Consider the following 18,795-nt stretch of genomic DNA (forward strand, 5'->3'; position numbering starts at 1 on the left):
ACAAAACTGGGGATCCTTTTGAAAACATCAGCTCCAGGGCTGATGCAGAAATGCAGCCGCGCGGCCCTGACCGTAAATGGAGATATTTGGGTGCCAGTAGCTGTCCTTGCCATGCGGGAGAGACAGCTCAGTTCCCTGCAGAGCTTGCAGGCTCTGCTCCAAAGGCGTTTTTAACCATCACTGTGGAAGTCACGACAGCCAGCGCTGGGCTGGGAGTGAGGAGGCAGGAGCGAGGAAGGGGGTGAGTACTGCCCTGCCAACCCCCTTGCCCTCCCCTAAACACTTGCAGGAGCAGCATCATGTTGCATATTGTTGGGGTTGCCTACAGAGCATGTTCTGTAGGGCATGGAGAGCTGGGGTGGGCTGCTGCTGATGCCTTTGGTGAGTGTAGAAGGAATGATCCCTGCACCCCCTCTTCCCACCCACCCTCCCCATACCTGCAGTGAAGCAGCTGAAAAATGTCCCTTCCACTTAATACAAGGGCTCAGCATTGATTCAGCTACTGTCTTCTGAGGGGATTTGGGGGCTGTGGGTTGGTGTGTTGCTCCTCTCCAAAAAAAAAAAGCGTGTTTTCTGTAGGGCAGACAAATAACTGGAGACCAGGCTGAACTCAAGTGGAGTTTTCTACTAGGAATCTGGCAGGATCTAGACCACTGCATTGAGAAAATGTGCAAACATTGGATTTGGATCATAATTTAAAATGGGTTCGAGTTGAAGGGGTGCTCAGATCTGACTTCTGGAAAGGAAGCTTTCTTTTCCCAAACTGCGATGTTAGGACTCTGGTATCTTCCAGAAACAAATCTTGATTTACTACAGCAAGAGTGAGACTGCAGTCCAACTCAGCAGTGTTTGCAAAATTGCAAAGGAGATGTTTTAAAATCTTTGCCATTAAAAATTATTGAGGTCCAAAGCTTTGAATCAACTCAGAAGCCATAGAAGGATCCTGTCAAGCAGTGTCTGAGGTGGGATTTATGTTACCGGGACAAACCACACAACTGCCCCTTCACAGCCTGTGGCTCATGGAAGGTAAACAGTGTGAAGCCATCTCTCTCTGGCAGGAAAGACCTATCCTGGCCTTTCACTGCCTCACAGGTCCCTGTTCGAGACTTTTGATCATTTTGAGCATGGCTGCAAATGCTGCAGATTTATGGGTGGGCTTGGTCACCATGGAATGGGGAGGGATGGAGGAGAGATGGCACTGCCAAAAGGGAGGTGGGAGCCCAGACTGGCCATTCATGTCTGTGCTCTCTCTGAGCAACATGTGAACTATGAGTTAAGAGCTTTTCTGATGAAAAGTTGTCTCTTTACGCAAAAAATATGTTTAGCATTGCTCCAAGAAGAATGTGGTGCTGGGAGCATGGTGCTGGGAGTGTTGCTGGCCTTCCCAGTCAGCACACCTCCAGAAGACACAGTTGCTGTGCAATACCTCAGTGTAATTGCTGTGCAGTGCTGTCTTTGACCAGATAAATGGATAAGTGCAAAATGAGCCAGGAGAGGCAGGTCTGCTCCCAAACCCATCCTTTCAGCCTGCAAGGTGTACCTCTGTTGAGCTGCTCTGCCTCTCTAATTCCCTCAAAAAGCATCCAGCACCACCATTCATGGCCTACAGAACTTCTGGTGTCAGACTGGAGGTCTGTTGCCTCAGGGGCTCAGTTCTCAGCTTAGGCTCCAGTGAAGCCAAAAGTCTACAGAAGTCAGGCCTAGAGGGGAGAGTGTTTGCTGAGAAACAGAAATGGAAGAGCACAGGGGCAGAAGAGAAAGAAATTTGATGTGCAGAGGTGGGGGGTGAACAATTCAGCTTAAGAGCCAGAGAGATCTCAGGCAGGGTGAAGGTGGCAAAGAAGGTCATCTCAAGGGCACCTTGATTATGAGGGCAAAACTGCAGAGATTTGGGACAGGAGGCAGAATGAGCATTTCAGAGGCATATCCTGAGCCAGGCTCAGAAATTGGGGGTGAAGAGCCTCTGCTGTGCACGGTGGCTTGGCTCCATTAGGGACAACAGAGCAGTGCTGGTACAAGATCAGCAGTTCCCAGGTGTGCTGGGTGTTCCAGGCTCCCCTGAGCCCACTGTGGGTGAGAATGGACACAGCCCCTGTGCTACAGGCAGCACTCAAGGAATGGACCTGCTGGAGGAAAACATGCCAGCAAGGAGAACATGCAGAGCAAGCTGTCAGGTTGCACTCATCGGTGAGGTTCATGGGGAGCAAGATTTGAAGAGGTCAAGCAGGGTGCACAGCTCCAGGCAGGGATCAGCAGCAAGCCAAATGGACAGGGAGCACCAGGAGCCTCCAAGAGGATCTGCCATGCAGCAAAGGTCAATCTGGTCAAGCAGCTCTAGAGGAAGAAAAGCTGCGTCTCAGAAAGGCAAGACTGGAAATTAATGAAACCCAGCAGGGATAGCTCAGCCCATCCAGGTTTGTTCCTCAGCATAGGCATGGGAGGAGCACCAGCAGAAGCTGGGACAGGTGGAGGCACGGGTAATAGCTGCTGGGAGCAAAGTGTTCCCTGAGAATGAGTTGGGTCAGGACTGACCTTGCCTATAGCAGAGGTACTTCTGTGTCTTGAGGAGGGTAACTGGAGGGCAGGAGGCTTTTCTGGCACAGCAGTGCTCCACATTCCCCTCCTTCTCAGCTGCCTGATGGTTTCTGAACAAAGCTGAGAGCTGGTTTCCCCCTTCTGTGCCCTAAGACCCCTGTAAATGAACCCTGCATATCCATCAGGTGCCGCATTAGGAGCCTCAGGGAACAGACTCCACAGAAAAGTACTTACAGCCTCATAAGGAAATGAACTGGGAATGGCAATCATTGTCCTCCACAGAGTGAAATGAGGGTGTGATTTCCAAGAGCCTGCGTAATCAATATCCCTATTATCAGTCTTCCAGAATAAATTGCATTTAAACTAATACAGGCTGGGGAGCTATCCATGAGCTGTCAGGAGAGAGATAAGCTGAAGACACATGTTTATTCATACTGCATATGCTGAGAGCTGGATATTCTTTACAGCTGGCTAAATGGGGGCGAAGATATTCAGTAATTTTTTTTTCAGTTCCTCTGCTAATATTTGTCAAATACCCTTAATTTTGAGCGCACCTGGAGCTTTTCAGACTTACTGAGGGGGATGGTTGGTGACAATCCCGGTAAAACATCTGGTGAAAGGAGAAAACTCTTTCCTTTCCAATGAGATAAATCCTAAAGTTTTGTAGAGAATCAGCAATTTAAATTGTCCTGATGACCTCCCACCACATACACATGGATTGGCACATCCAGCATCCAATGAGGACATTACAAAGAAAACGTCTCACTCACAATGACTTGGGAGAAATTCAAAAATTCACTATTGTTTCTGCCCAGCTCAGCTGCTCCGTGGCTTCAGTGGAGCTTTTGTTTGTGCCTCCACCAACCTGCCAGTGTCCAACAGTGGCTGTGAAATATGTCATTGTATCCCATGAGATGCTGCTCCAGACATGGACAGTCCCCCTGCCTTGTATTCCTCTCCCTGGGGCGACTGCAGGATCTGCTCAGCTGTGAGGCACCAAGCTCAAGAGTGGGAATAAATTAGGTTTAGCAGTAGGACAGTGAGGCTGAAATGCATAGAGCTCCTTCTGCTCTCCACTGCTGCTCCTTCATGGTGGACTGACCCTCGTGTTGGTGCCAAATCCCATCCCTCACCTCCAGCCCTGGCTTGCCTGATGTGTTCCATGGCAGGCAGTGGTGAGATTCATCTGATTTCATTTAAGGCATGTACAGCATGGGTGTCTGTGCCCAAGCCACACTTTTAGAGGTGGTGGGGGAAGGAGGGCACTTGTAGAGCACAGCTGAGCTCACCCTAAAATAAGTCATGCCCCTTTCTCTCCTCAACTGCAAAAGGACTCTCTGCAATCAGCTCTCACATAGGTGTTCAAACTGTGAGTGGTTGTATGTGGTCAGATCAGTCCTGTTTTGGCTCCAACTCCTCCTTTTACGTCCTCTTGGCTGGACAAGAAACCCAAATAGTAAATTCAGGTGAAAAAGTGCTAAAGTGGCACAGATAGAAGCTGCCTCCTGGAAGGCAGTGGAAATAGAAATATTTTATTTTATAGAGCATGGTCTGAGCGAGCAATTCTGAAAGATAATAACGTATGTACCAGATGATTCCAGGAGTTATTGAGCAGTCCAGAGGAGTGTGGCTCAGGAGAAATGATGAGCGAGGTAGCATAGCAGATTTGCTTTCAAGCGAAGGTAAAAAATGTGCATTTCCAATGGAAGCCAGCATTTCAGGATGGAACATTTCCCCTTATTGTTGCCATCAGACTGTGCAGTACAAATACGAGGTTGATAGTGAATGAGTGATGCCAGGCTTGATTGTCTAAGCTGCGTTGCTCAGCTTATGGAAAATTGTTTTCTATTCCCTTTCCTTTTCAGCCTCAGTGAATGCAGCTTAGACAAAAGATCTCAACTTATAACCAAAAGGCAATTCCTTCAGCACGGCACAGTGAGATCTTTGGCCATGAGTGAGTCTCCTGGGCTCAGGGGCATTGCACGTAATGAGCATTAAAGGGTCTTAAACTGTTACTGTCTCACTGGGAATTTATTTCCTTTCCCTCTCCTTTGCTGCAGGTAATCCAAAGCAGCAGCTGGCCATGGCTGTGTGGTGTGAGGTGGGAATGGTTTACCTGCAGCGATGGATTCAGGCCATTTAGTTTAGAGCAGCCCGTGTGTGCTCACACAGACACGGGTTTGAGTGTCACACTTGGCCATGGCACAGAGCAAAGCGGAAAGAAGCTGGGTACAGCACCATGGTCCTGCCAGCAAAGGCTACTGTGACTGTTTCACCCCACTACCTGTGGCACACGAGGGAAAGGAGACACCTGCAACCACACAGAGGGGGCGGGAGGCTCAGAATGGGCAGCACAGGCATGTGAGGAGACCACACTGCCCTTCCTGAGCGAGACCTGCATGCTCCTCAGCCCTGCTTACTCCCCCTCTCTACTGTCCCCATACTGTCCCTCTGCTTTTGTCCAGGAGTGGTTTTTTAGGCCCAGTCTCTTTGGAAATGATGCAAAATGCCACCTCCAAGTGATATAGCAAACCTCCATCCCCCAACATTTGCCATATTTCCAGTGTGTGGCTCGTTGGTCCTTTCTGCCTTTATTTCAGGGAAGTGCCTACCCATGAGAAAGCTCTGGGCTATCTCATGTCGAAATGGATTTGTTTCTCATTTTGGTGGATTATTTCCCCAAGTTCCCCTCCTCCCCCAGGACTGCCCTAGCTTGTTGATGGCAGCATGGCCATGAGTTGGGTGCCTGGAGAAGGAGTGAGGCAGTCACGGCGTCGGCTGCAAGCGCAGAAAGGCTGCCTGTGGCATTCGTGTTGGCCGTGATACTGGATGTCCTCAGAAAAACCATCAGCTTTTCTAATTTTCAGGACAGAGGAGATGGCTCTTGGCTTATAATTGGGTCATGCTTTAAAAAAAAACCTGTGTGACCTCATCAAAAGCAACAAGACTTGTGCTTGTTCTCCACTTACATTCCTGTCCCGATCTCTCCCGGAGAAGCAATCCTTTTGGGTGAAAGGTTGTTAATACAGATAGGATGTCTTTTACTTTCCCACCTATCTGCACTCAGACAGGGTTCATTACCATTACATTTGAACGAAAACTTTTCTGTTATTATCTTTGCTGGGAAAGTGCCCATATTTGGGGAGAAAGAAGCACAATTCTAAACCTGCCCTGGGAGGAAGCTTCAGTCTCTGTCTCAGCTTTGAAGCTATCTTGGTAGAGGGTCAAACCAGATGCTTGGAGGTAGAGTCAGCAAGACATGCCAACTCTGGAAGGTTTTTTATCTTTGGGAGAATTGATTAATAGTATAGATTTTGGTTTAGTGATTTATCCCTATTTTTGGAGAGGAGTTTCTCCTCCTCTTTGCTACCTGTCTCCAGCATTCCCATTAGCAGAACAAGAATAATCCCTCCTGTGCAACCAGATAGCAGGCTAGCACTGCAGCCTGGTCCCCATCACATCTGCCTTCTGGAGTAGCCATCACCTTAATAAAATGAGGCAGTAGTACAGGCATCCCCTCATCCTCACACGGGTACAGGTACATTTTAGGCCACTGGGATAAAATGGCTGCCAAGCTAGCTCACTGCTGGGTGTATAACCCTGTGGTTACAGTGGAGGATGGAGGAATAAAGGGGGGTTGGAGCAGGAGGTGCAGCGGTGAGTAGATGTGACCTGATGAGATCGTGAACAGGCCAGCAACTTTCAGCTCATCCCGACCCTCCTGGCTTGGCAGCCCAGACAGTGTTGGAGACTTCAGCTTGTCAGAGTGGATCTTGTAATGTCTCTTAAGTTGCACCTGTCTCCTGGAAAAGGAGTGGACTAAAGAGCTTTGCCTTTGCCCTCTTTAAGAGTAAAATAAAATAAACCAGCCAGGCCATTTACACTTCATTTACCCTTCTTGCTTTGAAGCCAAGAGGAACATTTCATGCACAGAGTTGTTCTGACCCACATAGCAATGTGGGCAGGACCATTTGCTTGTACTTCCCCAGTCCCTCTGATGTTTATTTAGGAAGACCCTCCCAACACCCGTGTGTCAGCCTCATGTCGCAGCCAGGCCATTGCAAGGAACAAGCCTCCAGCTGCTGAGCAGCTCGAAGTCAGAAAGATTGAGGGTTTGGCTGTGGCACCGGGATTCTCCTGGTTACCTGAAAGACTGGGGTTTGGATTAATTTTCTTCAGTCTTTTGAAGGTGTTTCAGCAGTGGATGCCTAATTAGAATCCCTTTCCACTTAGATGCTGTGATTACATCTTCTTCACCCCTATCACTAGTGGGCAGGGGATGAACAAGCCTGTTTTATGATGTTCAGTTCTTCTAAACCTTATCCTCTCATTTGATTTTTACTGTCTTCTGAGCAATCAGAGAGTTAATATGCACTAGTGTGCTTTAAAGAGGAGGAAGCACCATCCATGCCCCTGACCTGACCCATCTCATGGGGACTGGACACTCACTTCTGATGGTTTCTCACAATGATGTTTCCCTCCACTCTTCTCACAGGCAGAGACAAACTGGGACCACAGGCAGCAGCTGGGATAACCCTCAAGCCCCAGTGACTCCATTGTCTTTTCTCCCTGCACCCACATCTCTTTCACAGGCCTCCTGATGCTCCTTGAGCAACCAAACCTCTATCTGCATTCTCCAGCATGACTTTGTGTCCAGGTACATTGGGAGCAGAGAGTGAGATCTGACCCTGGCAGGACACAATCTATTCCTGAAGATGGGGACCCCAGAGCCAAATGTTTCCAGAAATCAGGGTGGTCATTTTTATATGTATCCAGGATTCTCTCAAGTTATTCAGTAAATGTCACTGAGCTACAGAGACGCTGATGGTCGGGCGTACTCAATATGATTCAGAGCTTGTCACAAACACTTTGCACAGCTCTAGCTCTTGGGCTTTTGCGAGTGGTTTTAAAGCAGTCTGTTCCCTAAGAAAGACTATGGAGGCAGAGAGCATGAATTATTATTTGTTTTCACTGTGTGGACAGTTGATCAGTGACAGATGTTTCTAATTGCATTAAGCAAGTGGAAATAATGAGAATTAGATAGCAGATTCTCCAGGAATTTACATTTAGATTGAGTTACAATTTGCTATTAAAAAAGCAAATTCAATGTAGACATATTGATTCTGCAGCAGAAATGGAAGAAGATTATTTTTAATTATTATTTGATTACTTAAAAATGAGCTGCGTTACTGTACTTAAAAATATTTGACTCAAGGGGATGACTTAATATGTGTGCTTTATGTCTCCCGAAAAATATATGGAACGATGAAATTGTTCATCAACAAACATCTCCTCGACCTCCCCATTAACAGTCATATTGAAAGGCAAATGAAAAACAGAGGCTGCCACAACCCCACCTCACAGTGCCTGTGCAAAATTTGGCCATTGTCGGGATGGCGGTGATCGGATCAGGCTCACCCAAACCGTCTGCATCCCTGACAAATTGAATTAAGTTGCACTGATGGAAGACAAGCTGCATCCCCCTTTGGACACCACGGTCTGCTGGGCTTGGCCAGAGTTTCAGGTTGATTATCTCTGTGCCCCGTGTTGCGTGTAGCTGATGCAAAGTCAGCCAGGGCCGAGCAGAGGTGGGTACCCAGGCTGGGGCAGGGTGGGGGTACGAGCAGGGCTTCGCCATGCAGGGAGCAGCAGCATCTGCTGCCTCCAAATGACACATATCTGTGTTATCTCCCAGCCCATGCCAAGAGGAAATGAGCTGTGATTCAAACTGCTGGAGGTCTTCCTTTTGGGACCCTCTCACAGCTTTTTTTTTTATTTTATTTTATCTCCTAGATTTCAAGTTCAGCTTCAGACACAGAGATGTGTGAGTCCCCTGTCAGCAGAGAAGGGATTTATGTGCAGTGAAGATTATTGTATGTCTCTGTATAGCACAGAATCCAAGCTATAATATTTTTTTAACCAACTAGCTGGCTCAGCTTTTTATTTTTTTTTTCCTTTTGCCTAATGAGAGCCTTATCCAGAACTCCTTGAAGTCAGAGTCTGTCTATCAGCTTCAGTAGGCTTTGGATCAGATTTCACATCACTGATTCATTATTAATTACACATCTGGGACTCCCTTTTCAAAGAGTTCATTGTTAAATAAATTCACTTTTAGACATTACAGACTTGGCATTCTTGTGCATTTAATAAAAGTCTGGCAAGCCAGCAAAGAGCCATAGGCCAGCTTCTCTTCTGGTATTGATGGATGAATCTCCACTGAGCAGCAGTGGTTTACACTATAAGGATATAACATATCTCTGCTCTCATATAACCACTTTCTGCCTGAGACTAAGTCTGTGTTTGAGACTTTTGCCTTTTCTGGGATTTCTCCTCACTTCTTCATAACTTTTCCTACCAGCAAGAGTTCCTTTGTGGATTCAGACCTTGCAGGGTGAAATATATTTGCCATTCAGTTTCTTTTCTCTCCAAAGAGATACTGGTGTCTTCTTCCCCAGACAAACTGTGGTCACATCTTCAGAGTTTCCTGGGAGAGCAAACAGGCAGATAAATGTTTTCCTGATGCCTGTGGGAAGTGTAATGGAACACTGTCTTTCTAAAGATATAGGGCCTTTCCTCATAGTCCTCAATAATCTAGTTCAAGTCCAGCCACTGAGACACTGAAGTGACCAAGGAGGTGGTCTTTGTGCTTCCAGCAGCAGCAGCATCTGCCAGCAACATAGCTGATCTCTGGCTGGCCAAGCTTTTGAGACTTTGGCTCTGCCACTGGGAACAGCCTCTCTGATACCCCTGCTTGCACTTCGGTAGGATCTGCTGCTGCCTATCTTTCACATTGGGTTTAATGAAAGCAGGAACAGATACAGTGATTTGGTCACTTCAATTGCACTTTGCAGTGAGGAGATGTCTGGGTGAGACACAGAAAGAGACTTTCTGGACCCTGCCAAGGAGGTTCAGCTTTTCCTTAGGGAAGAGGAAGGGTTCCAGCATCCCTCAAGGGCAGGCAGTCACTATCCTGTCCACAATGGAAGCGTGGTCACAGCACCAGCTGCGGTGGAGGACATCAGTCCCTGGGTCTGCTCAGAGGTGCTTGTGTTGGTGGCACTGGGGACGAGTCCTTATGTAGGGAGAGCGCATTAGCTGCAGTGTAGGGTTTGGATTGACATCACACCAAGCCATATTCCAGTTCCTGGCAGTGCTGAGGAAACTTCTAGATATTGAGGGACAACGAGCTCTGCTGCCCTTGGGTTATAGCTAATTGTGCATGTTGGTAGCATATGTCAGACCCCAAAACTCCAGCTGGCTCGGCCCATGCCTAGCAGCTCCCATGCCATTGCACGGCACACTTGACATCACCCCATCCACGGGCCAAGGATTGCTCCTTTACAGAAATCAGGCTGCCTTTGTTTGCTTTCTATCCCCCCTGCTTAGAAAAATTTCTTCAATTCTTCATAAAGTCTCCAAGCTTCTCCTTTCATGGTTCATTACATCTGTTGGCTAATTCTGCTATCGCCCCAGTACATGGGTCATCACTCACATTTGTAGGCATTTACATTTTCCAATTATTTTCTAAGTAGCTGTTTATCACTAACAGTATCCACCCTGCCTGAGTTCTCTCCTAATCACTCCGTCTTATTTCTTCTTTATTCTTTCTTTGCACAAAAAAGATTTTTTGTTTTTTATTTTTTTAATAAAAGACACTCACTATCTCATCCGGTCATTCATTTCACCCTGCTCCTTTTTAATGGGACTGGGTTTATTACCAGCACTTCTTTTTACAAATATCAGGGGAAATAAGCCTTTCTTTTCCTCCCATTAATTCCTATGGTGAGCAAGTATTATTTTGCTTTCTTTTCTTTCAAGCTGTGGCCAATTATCATTTCTCTCCATTGCCTCCTTTATTTATGGGATTTACAGTGTGACAATGGTGAGACAGGAGTCAAGAAACGAAGCTCACCATCCTCGACTCCTTCCCATTCACCTTCAAGTTGCCTACAAAGGCATTAAAATGGAGTTGTGAGGAGGTGGAGGGGGAGTGGTAGGATCCATTTGGGCTCCAGACTGGTCCTGATGTGCACCAGGATGATCCATGTGCTCCAGCCACACTGAGTTTTAGCATTCCCTGTGTTAGTTCAGTAGGTGTCACAGGAGAAATAACTAAACATCTAGAAGTGGAGGCAGGACTTCACTGTGGCCGAGGTTTGTCCACTGCACCTTGATCTGCTCCTTGAAGTGTCCTGTCCCTGTCCTGCTGTTCACATGGACAATGTGGTGCCTGCTGTGACTGACAGAGGGGACCAGACCACGGGATGCAGGCAGCCTCCTTGCTGGACATGGAAACCTTTGCTTCTTAGGCACCCACACAGTCAGTTCGTTGGCTTCATATATAGGCTCTGAATGTATAGACTCAGTAGGGAATACTGCAGATAGTGCTTAATATGAGTAGCTGAAGGCAGGGGAAGTTTCTGTCCTTCTGTAGATGCCAAGTTGTTGACTTTTCCCATTCCCTGTGAAACAACCACTGATTTATCACAAGCCTAATCCTGGGTTATATTCCACATCTGCTGACTCAAGAAGCAAAGTCTCCCTTGGGGTGCTCACCCAGAGGAAGGGACTCTGTCTTACAGGACAAGGTGTGTTAGACTCAGCCCCATGGCCCAGCAGAGTCAGAGGCTGGGCCCAGCCATCACTCTAGTGAACTTGGGGACCGCACTGAGGCAGAGGAGATTAGAGGTCAGACAAGCAGGGAGGACATAAGTGGGGTAGCACTGATTTCCTGTGCCTTGAGAGCTGGACCTACACAATGCATCACACTCTTACTTGACTTCAAGGTTAAAGCAGTTCCCTTAGGTGTCCCATTTCTTGCTTTCCCTGACCACTCGAGTCCCCCATAACATCTGAGCTTTGCCACCAGGCATTGAGCAGTGTAGCCCATATCTGGCAAATGAGGCTGAGCCTCTCTCCTCTGACCTTCCCAGGGGAAGAAATGTCTGCCTGATGTGTAGTATTTTCTTAGCATGCTTTATATTTGAATGTGTTAAGCCAGAAGGTTCAAAACACTGCGGTATGTTCTTAATATAGCAGCTGCATATGTACAGATAATTAAACTGATGAGAGGATCCAGGAAGACCAATACGTTTCAAGTTCTTTAGGGGAGGGAAATCTAATATTGCTGTATGTATGGAGAACTTACTGGTAGAGTCAGCTCTCTTGACTGCATCCCTAAGTATAAGTATGGATAAAAACAAATGCACAAAAGCCTCTGCACCTGTTATGCTTCTGCAGGCATTCACCTTTCCCAGTCTCAGCACATGAGGATGTAGCTCTTGTTCAGTTTAATTCATTCCTCTGTACTCACAAATGGTGTGTAGGATAAAACAGGATGAGCTAATTCTATGCATCAGACCTAGCACTATTGTTTATTTTATTTACTTTTATTAACGTTAGATTTGCTTAAATCACAATTCATAAGTTGGTCATGTAGATTTTGCACAAAGCTTTTTTTAATAAATTATTCTAATGTGTTTAGAAAATGTGCTACAAAAATAAGCATTCACTTAGCTTATTAAATATTTTCAGCGATGAAGAAGTGACTTTGAGTGAGGATAGAAATAAACATCCTTATTCAGGAGAGATTTTTAAAAAGCAAACAGAACATAAGAATGCAGCTAAGCTAGTATGTCTTGGGAAATTATTTTTCCTTTTCCACATCAGCAATAAGATATCAAGAGCATTTCCAAACACCAATTTCTGTAGGCTGGATGAACTGAGATGGACATTTCTACAGTTGATTTGAAACTGGATGAACTAGAGCGCTGCAGAGGTTTACAGTCGAAAAGATAAATGGATTGTGTGAGCTGTCCAATTTCATTATGTGCCCTAGCCAAACTCTTTCTTTAATGTTTGATAGAATTATGATCAAATATTTCAAAATAAAAATGCTGACCTCTGTATAAATTGTTGTTGACCTTGTCAAGGTGGGTTTAATACTTTACAAGAATACCAACAATCTCTCAGTGACATAAAACTTCAACAGATACTACCAAATCAAAATATATATAGAAGGCAACTGGTTATTCACACTGGCCGAGCGCTTATCAAACCCCATTGTCAGCTGAGTGTGAAATGGATTCCTGCCCGGAAAGCTGGCTCTGAAGCTCACTTTGTGTTCAAAGTTTGATTTGCCACACGTGATAAAGTCAGATGATTTAAAATACAATTGACTTTCTTGAAGAAGTTGGCTGTTCTGTTTCAAAATTCAAAAATACAGATCTCCAGAAACCAAAAGGCGAGTACATATGAAGACCAAAAATACTTTAAGCCAAACATTTGCAATAGAGATTATCTGAATAAATTTGTCACGTTGGAAGCACTTTCTTAAAGTAGGCCATCTCACTTCCAACCCTGCTTGCTGCACAGAATGCAGAATGCCATTTCTGTGTCTTCTTTCCTTTGCATTAAGTCAAGGGTTAGAACCAAAGCCATGTACACAAACCCTCTTAACTCCCCAGCATGTGCAATTTGCATCATGAGCTGCTTCAGTTTGTATTAATTTAGCACCAATCTCCAGTTGGAGAGCTCCATCTAATCTGGCCTCTGTATCCATCACTGCTGCTTGTTACGTGCAAAGGAAGGTGAAAAATCCTCTGCAACTCCCAGTTCTATGATAAAACCATGAGATATGCTTAGTCTCACTAATATCTTTGCTTGCTTAAATTGATTACAGATAATGGCAGTGAAATCCATCTCCGTTGCAGGGGCATCTTCCACACGTTAAATACCTTTGTGTGGAAAAATGAGACTTTTTTGATTCTTTGCAAGGATGAGAGAAAGAAGACAGTTGCCTGGCTACCCAGGCTTCTTTCAGGCCACTTCTTTCAGGGCTGTAGGAGCATCGTACACTATGGCCGTCCTCAGGTTACTGATGCTGACAAAGCCAGTGCTGCTAAACCATAGAGATCCAAGTGCCAAATGCACGCAGTTCCAGTGATCTGGAGATCAGGTGAACTGGGAGATGCTTAAGCCACTGTGACCTCGAAAATCATGTTTTGCTGTGAAGCACAGATGCTTCTCTCTACTGCTTATATGAAACTGATGGTCTTCAACCAGGGCCAAGTCCTCCTGCGTGTGGGCATCTTCCTTCTTCTCCGCTGATCTATCATCCATAACTTTCTCATCTATACATACATACCTCCTAGAGGTTTCCTGCAGAAGGAGATGGGAAGCTACCAAATAGATCATTAATAGGTTCAAGCCATTGAGAATGATTTGAAGGGCTAGTGAATCAATGGTTTGAACATATTAATGATCCATAGCTGTGAATGGGTTTTCTTCTGCTCTAAGGGAACTGAATTTGCTTGAAAGTTGCTTGTTTGAGTCCACATAAATGCGTACTTTTTTTTGTACGAGTTTTTCTGAGCTAGTGCCTCATAAGTTTTCTCTAAATTCCCTGAAAATTAAAAAAATCTCAGTTAAAACTCTCAAATTTGGGATGCATTTTCATTAAAACCATATTAACCCATGGAACGCAGCTCCTGACAATACTATAAAACTTCTTATGGAGTTCAGAGGAGCCTCCTGAAAACACAGTACTTGGTGGAGTAAACACATAGTGAAGCAAGGAGCCAGCCAGGCTTGTCTTCAGGAGTGTCTTGTAAAGAACAAACCAGATCTGGTGTTGTGTTAGGTTTTGGGTGAAACACAAAGAAAGATAACAGAGGAAGGATCTGTTTCCTCCAGCCATCTAAAACCAAATATAGAAAGTTTAAATAAAGAATAATAAAAAGTTGCATGCACAAATTGACTCAGGGCAACTTTTTGACTTGCTTCAGCAATGTTTTCATGGCTGATTAGATGAGCCGGCGGTGGCCTTGGCAGTGCTACAAAAGCAATTTTTACATCAGTCAGCATAAGGAATTCCACACTTTCCATCAAATTCCTCCAAAAAAGATGCCTGCTTGCCCTTCCCATCTGGGTTTGCTTCTGTGGTTGGCCAGATCTTCTCAGTCGGTTCATGCTCCTGTCCACAATTCAGTTGGAAAGAACTCAAGGGTGGCTTGAGTCCTCTTATGAGGTTACTCTGCATGATCTCTTTTACTACCCAGAAAGATAACCCAGGGGGGAATGTCAGGATTTTGACCACTTGCCTCTGGAAATCCTCTGCAGAAGGGACTCTGTGCATGCACAGATCAGCACTATGGCATACAGGAGGTACACTGGGAAACAGTGGACCTGGCACAGATGCTCCATGAACGGGATGTGCATCCAGTCAGCATATCCAGACTGCACAGCACAGAGATGCAAACTCTTGGGGGATCCCAGGAAGAAACAGTTTACAGTGTGCTGCTCCTGCTGGCACCCCATGTAGTCAGGGCAGACCAGGACATCAGTTTGAATGCCAGGCACAGCATCCTTTCCCTCTCCCTAACCCTTCAGGAAACAGAGAGGCAGACTCTCATGGGGGATGTAGTGCTCTAAGCCACCAAATCTGCTTGTGCTTCAGGTCTACAGACAAAAAAATACATGATCAGAGCCAGGGCCAGCACCGAAACTCAGCTCATCCTTCTCCCATCCTCAGCACATCATCCAGCTCTTTCAGCTGTATGTGGGGACGTCAGCTGCTCCCAGCAGAGACAAAGAAGAGATGGAGCAAGCAGAGGACTAAGGAAGGGAAGAGGGAAATGATGAGGCTTTTGTCATTCATGAGCTCCATGACCACAGAGCAGATTTCCTGTCCCAGCACCAGTAGCAGCTGGCTGGTCTCTTTGGATGCAGTCACCTGAAAATTCTGTTGGAGTCACGGGATGATACAGATGACAACAGAGAGGAATGGGGTCATTGGGCATCATCTGAATGGGGAAGGAGTGCAGCTGCCTCTACATCAGGCAAGAAGGGAAGGAGGGATGCTGGAGACCCAAAAGTGTCTTTTTCATCCCACCAACTGCTTCCCATTTTGGCTTTGACATGAATTTGCCATGCAGGCTTGGCTGGCTCATGCTCTCTGCTTTCTCTGACTGCAAAATTATTTAAGCAGATCCACATTGCTAATATGTAGGGGAATTAGAGAGTGTCAGTAATGGCTTCTGACTTAAGACATGGAGTGTCAGGTATAAGCTGAACCCAGAAATGCAGCTATCTGTGAATATTTCTGAGGCAACTTGTCAGTAGGGTGTTTCTAATCCTTTTACCAAGCAGATTCTTTTAAAAACTTGGGAATTTTTTTTGTCTGTTTCTCTCTGACCCTAATAAATCTTAATTCCCACAACTTGCGGGTGTTGACTTTCCAAGAAAAACGTCAGTGGCACTCTGTCACCACCCTTCACATTCCCGAGGCGGCTACTGGAGGCAAGTTGTCTCATTTTCTTATGTAAATGAAGAAAAGAGATTTTTAGAGCCCACCACTGACTCTGGGAAGGAGGTGCTGCCTGTGCCAGCACGAGCAATGCTCCCACCGCCAGTTCCCGACACTGATCGAGTTCAGCTGTCCCATAATAAAAAAAAAGGCGCTCCCTCTCCAGGCATTTTGCATTTCCATGAATAATTTTTCACCCAACTACATCCCAGCCTGCTTTGATTATGTGGACTCCATATATTGACACAGTAGTGCAGAGTTGAGGAATGGATCTATCCCACAAGGGGAATTGCAGCCCCTAAACCCCCAAGCCTTCAGCCTGAGCAGTTTTGTTCAATGTTATTATGCTGTATTCAGATGAGGTGATGGCTGAAAGGGCCATTATTTGGTATTTACATGGCATTACATGGAGCAACTTCGGATTTTTCTGTTCTTCAAAGTGTGTGAAATGGGTTAAACAACGGGATGACAGAGCTGTTGGCAGAGCCAATTTGACAAGAAGAGAATTGTGACAGTTCGATGGCCCCGGATGAGAGAATTCCGTGTTTCATGCATGAGGAAGCAGGGGCAGGAAGGAGTTATAGTCCATGACTATCATGGGGCAATCCACTGCCTAACACATAGGGGTATGAGAGTGCTGCTGGCTTTCAGCAGATAAGGCTGCTGGCCACTGAGTAACAATGAGAATACAAAGGGTCTGTACAGGCACCTTTACTTCCCTTATCACCGTGGTGTTGGAGGATAGGATTGTGGCTGGTTTTAGTACATGATGTAATTCATTAAGGGCACCTGGAGTTTGCCCCATTATCGAATGCTAATAGTCAGTGGAGGGGAAGGACTGTGCATGAATCACTGTTTTGCACTTTTATTTCCTCCTGATTACACTGCCCAAGGCTGGAGACGAGTGAGGGCTGCTGCTGGCTGATGAAGAAGCCTTGTACCCTGTCTGGTAGGGCACAGCCAAGGGACAAATTGCTCTTCATTCGTGCAAACCGTTCCTTTTCCACCTCTCCTCTCCTGCTGCTGGACTGGCCACACTGCCCACATCCCCCAGCCTACACTGCAACTCAATCCACCAAAGAGGCATTTTTAAAACATTCAGCCTTTGAATGTCGAGTAAAATTTGACCAAATCAGTGTGACTTGAGAGGCTAGTTTGAACTACACACACTTCACAGTCTGTCCTGCAGAAACCAAACCTCCTCAAGTAATCACTGGACAGCACCTGCTGCGTCTGTTCTCATAAATAAAATAGGTTGGGGCTTGCTGGCTGGGCTGAAAGCCATGTGGCACAGCCCAGCTTGTGTTTTTAGGAATAAACTCCCTCTTTCCAATGTGACCAACCTTGGGTCTGGGGCTGGGCTGGGCTATGCCCTGGTGGCTTTGACTTGGAAGGTACCAACAGGCCAGCCTCCACCAGCACGTGCTCACAGCTAAATACCAATGGTTTGAGCCCTGGATCCTGTGCCTGACCACAGCTGGGCTGTAGCACGACCTCGGTGCAGGCTGAGCAGCAGTCCTGCCGACAGCCTTTAGCACTGCAGCACTTGGCGTGGCAGTGTCTCATCTCTGTATTCTCGTGATTTATCTCCCTATAAGTCCCTCCAGCAAGCAGACAGTGGATGGTAGTGGTCTTTTTACCCTCATGAAATGAGGCACCACTCAGTGCGAGCCGGGTACCTGGTTCCCACAGCTCGACGTGTGTCCGTGCTGGATGGCTGCGGGCGGCACGCGCCTGTCCATATGTTGAGACTATGCATTTCCCAGGAACCTTCTGCCACAGAGAATTAGGGAAAAGCTATGACATGGGGGAAGGGAAATAGATGGGCTTGTTTGACAGTTAATAAAACAATGAAATATACTTTGTGTGTGCCTGAGCTTCTAGGGACGTACCAGCAGCCGCTAATACCATGTCATCTGTTTTTTATTCATGGCACTGCTGGACTGTGGGTAGATGATCTCTCTCTATAACTCACTCATTTCTAGGCTTAATGAGAAGCTGTCACAGAGAAACATGCTTCTCTGCCAAAAGTGGGCAGTCTGTCTTTCCACTGGGGAAACACATGATTCCAGAGTTCTTTGGGCTGCTCAAATCCCAGTAACATTGTCTTTTAATTATATTGAATATTTAATACTAGAATGCTTGTGTTTCTGCTGTGTTTCCAATATGACTGACAGAAAAAGTCCATTCTGTCTCTGTCAGACAGAGAGGTGCTCGATCCCTCTGATCATCTTCGTGGCCCTCCTCTTCACCTGCTCCAACAGGTTTACATCTTTCCTGTACTGAGGGCTTCAGAGCTGGATGCAGTACTACAGATGAGGTCTCACCAGAGCACAGGAGAGGGGCAGAATCACCTCCCTTCACCTGCTGGCCATGATTCTTATGATGCAGCCCAGCACATGGTTGGCTTTCTGGGCTGCAAGTGCACATAGCTGAATCATGCCCAGCTTTTCATCCACCAGTATCCCCAAGTCCTTCTCCACCAAGTTGCTTTTAATCCTTTCATTCCCCAGCCTGTATTGATACCAGGGGTTTCCCTCACTCAGGTGTAGGATCTTACACTTGACCCTGTTGAACCTCATGAGATTCCCATGGGCCCACTTCTCAAGCTTTCCAGGTCCCTCTGGATGACTTCCCTTCCCTCCAGTGTGTCAACTGTACCACTCAGCTTGTTGTCAAGCTTCCCCCAGGCTTTAAGAGATTCTCCTCAGCAGCCTTCTTCCTCCTCCTCCCATCCTGTGATCAAAATATAACGTATCAGTATCATCACTAAACTTGTGTGACAATGACTGTGACTGGTATTAGGAGGCACCAAAATGGGTTTTCCATGTCCCCTTGTGTAGCAAATCCTTGCTGTGCATCACCTGCATCTCACTTCCTCCTTTTCCTCTCTCCAGCACCGGGGAGGTCTCCCATGAGCAGATCCCAGCCTGCTTCCCCAGTGGGCACATCAG

General features: G+C 46.3%; 1 protein-coding gene across 1 annotated transcript in view; it reads left to right on the forward strand.

Moving 5' to 3' along the window:
- The window catches only part of FRMD4A (FERM domain containing 4A), a 180,466-nt gene that overhangs the window by 56,450 nt on the left and 105,221 nt on the right, over positions 1-18,795 (forward strand). The gene's annotated exons all lie outside the window — the stretch shown is intronic.

Source organism: Lepidothrix coronata, unplaced genomic scaffold (genome assembly GCF_001604755.1).
Source record: "Lepidothrix coronata isolate B3197 unplaced genomic scaffold, Lepidothrix_coronata-1.0 Scaffold20, whole genome shotgun sequence".
Classification (NCBI taxonomy): domain Eukaryota; kingdom Metazoa; phylum Chordata; class Aves; order Passeriformes; family Pipridae; genus Lepidothrix; species Lepidothrix coronata.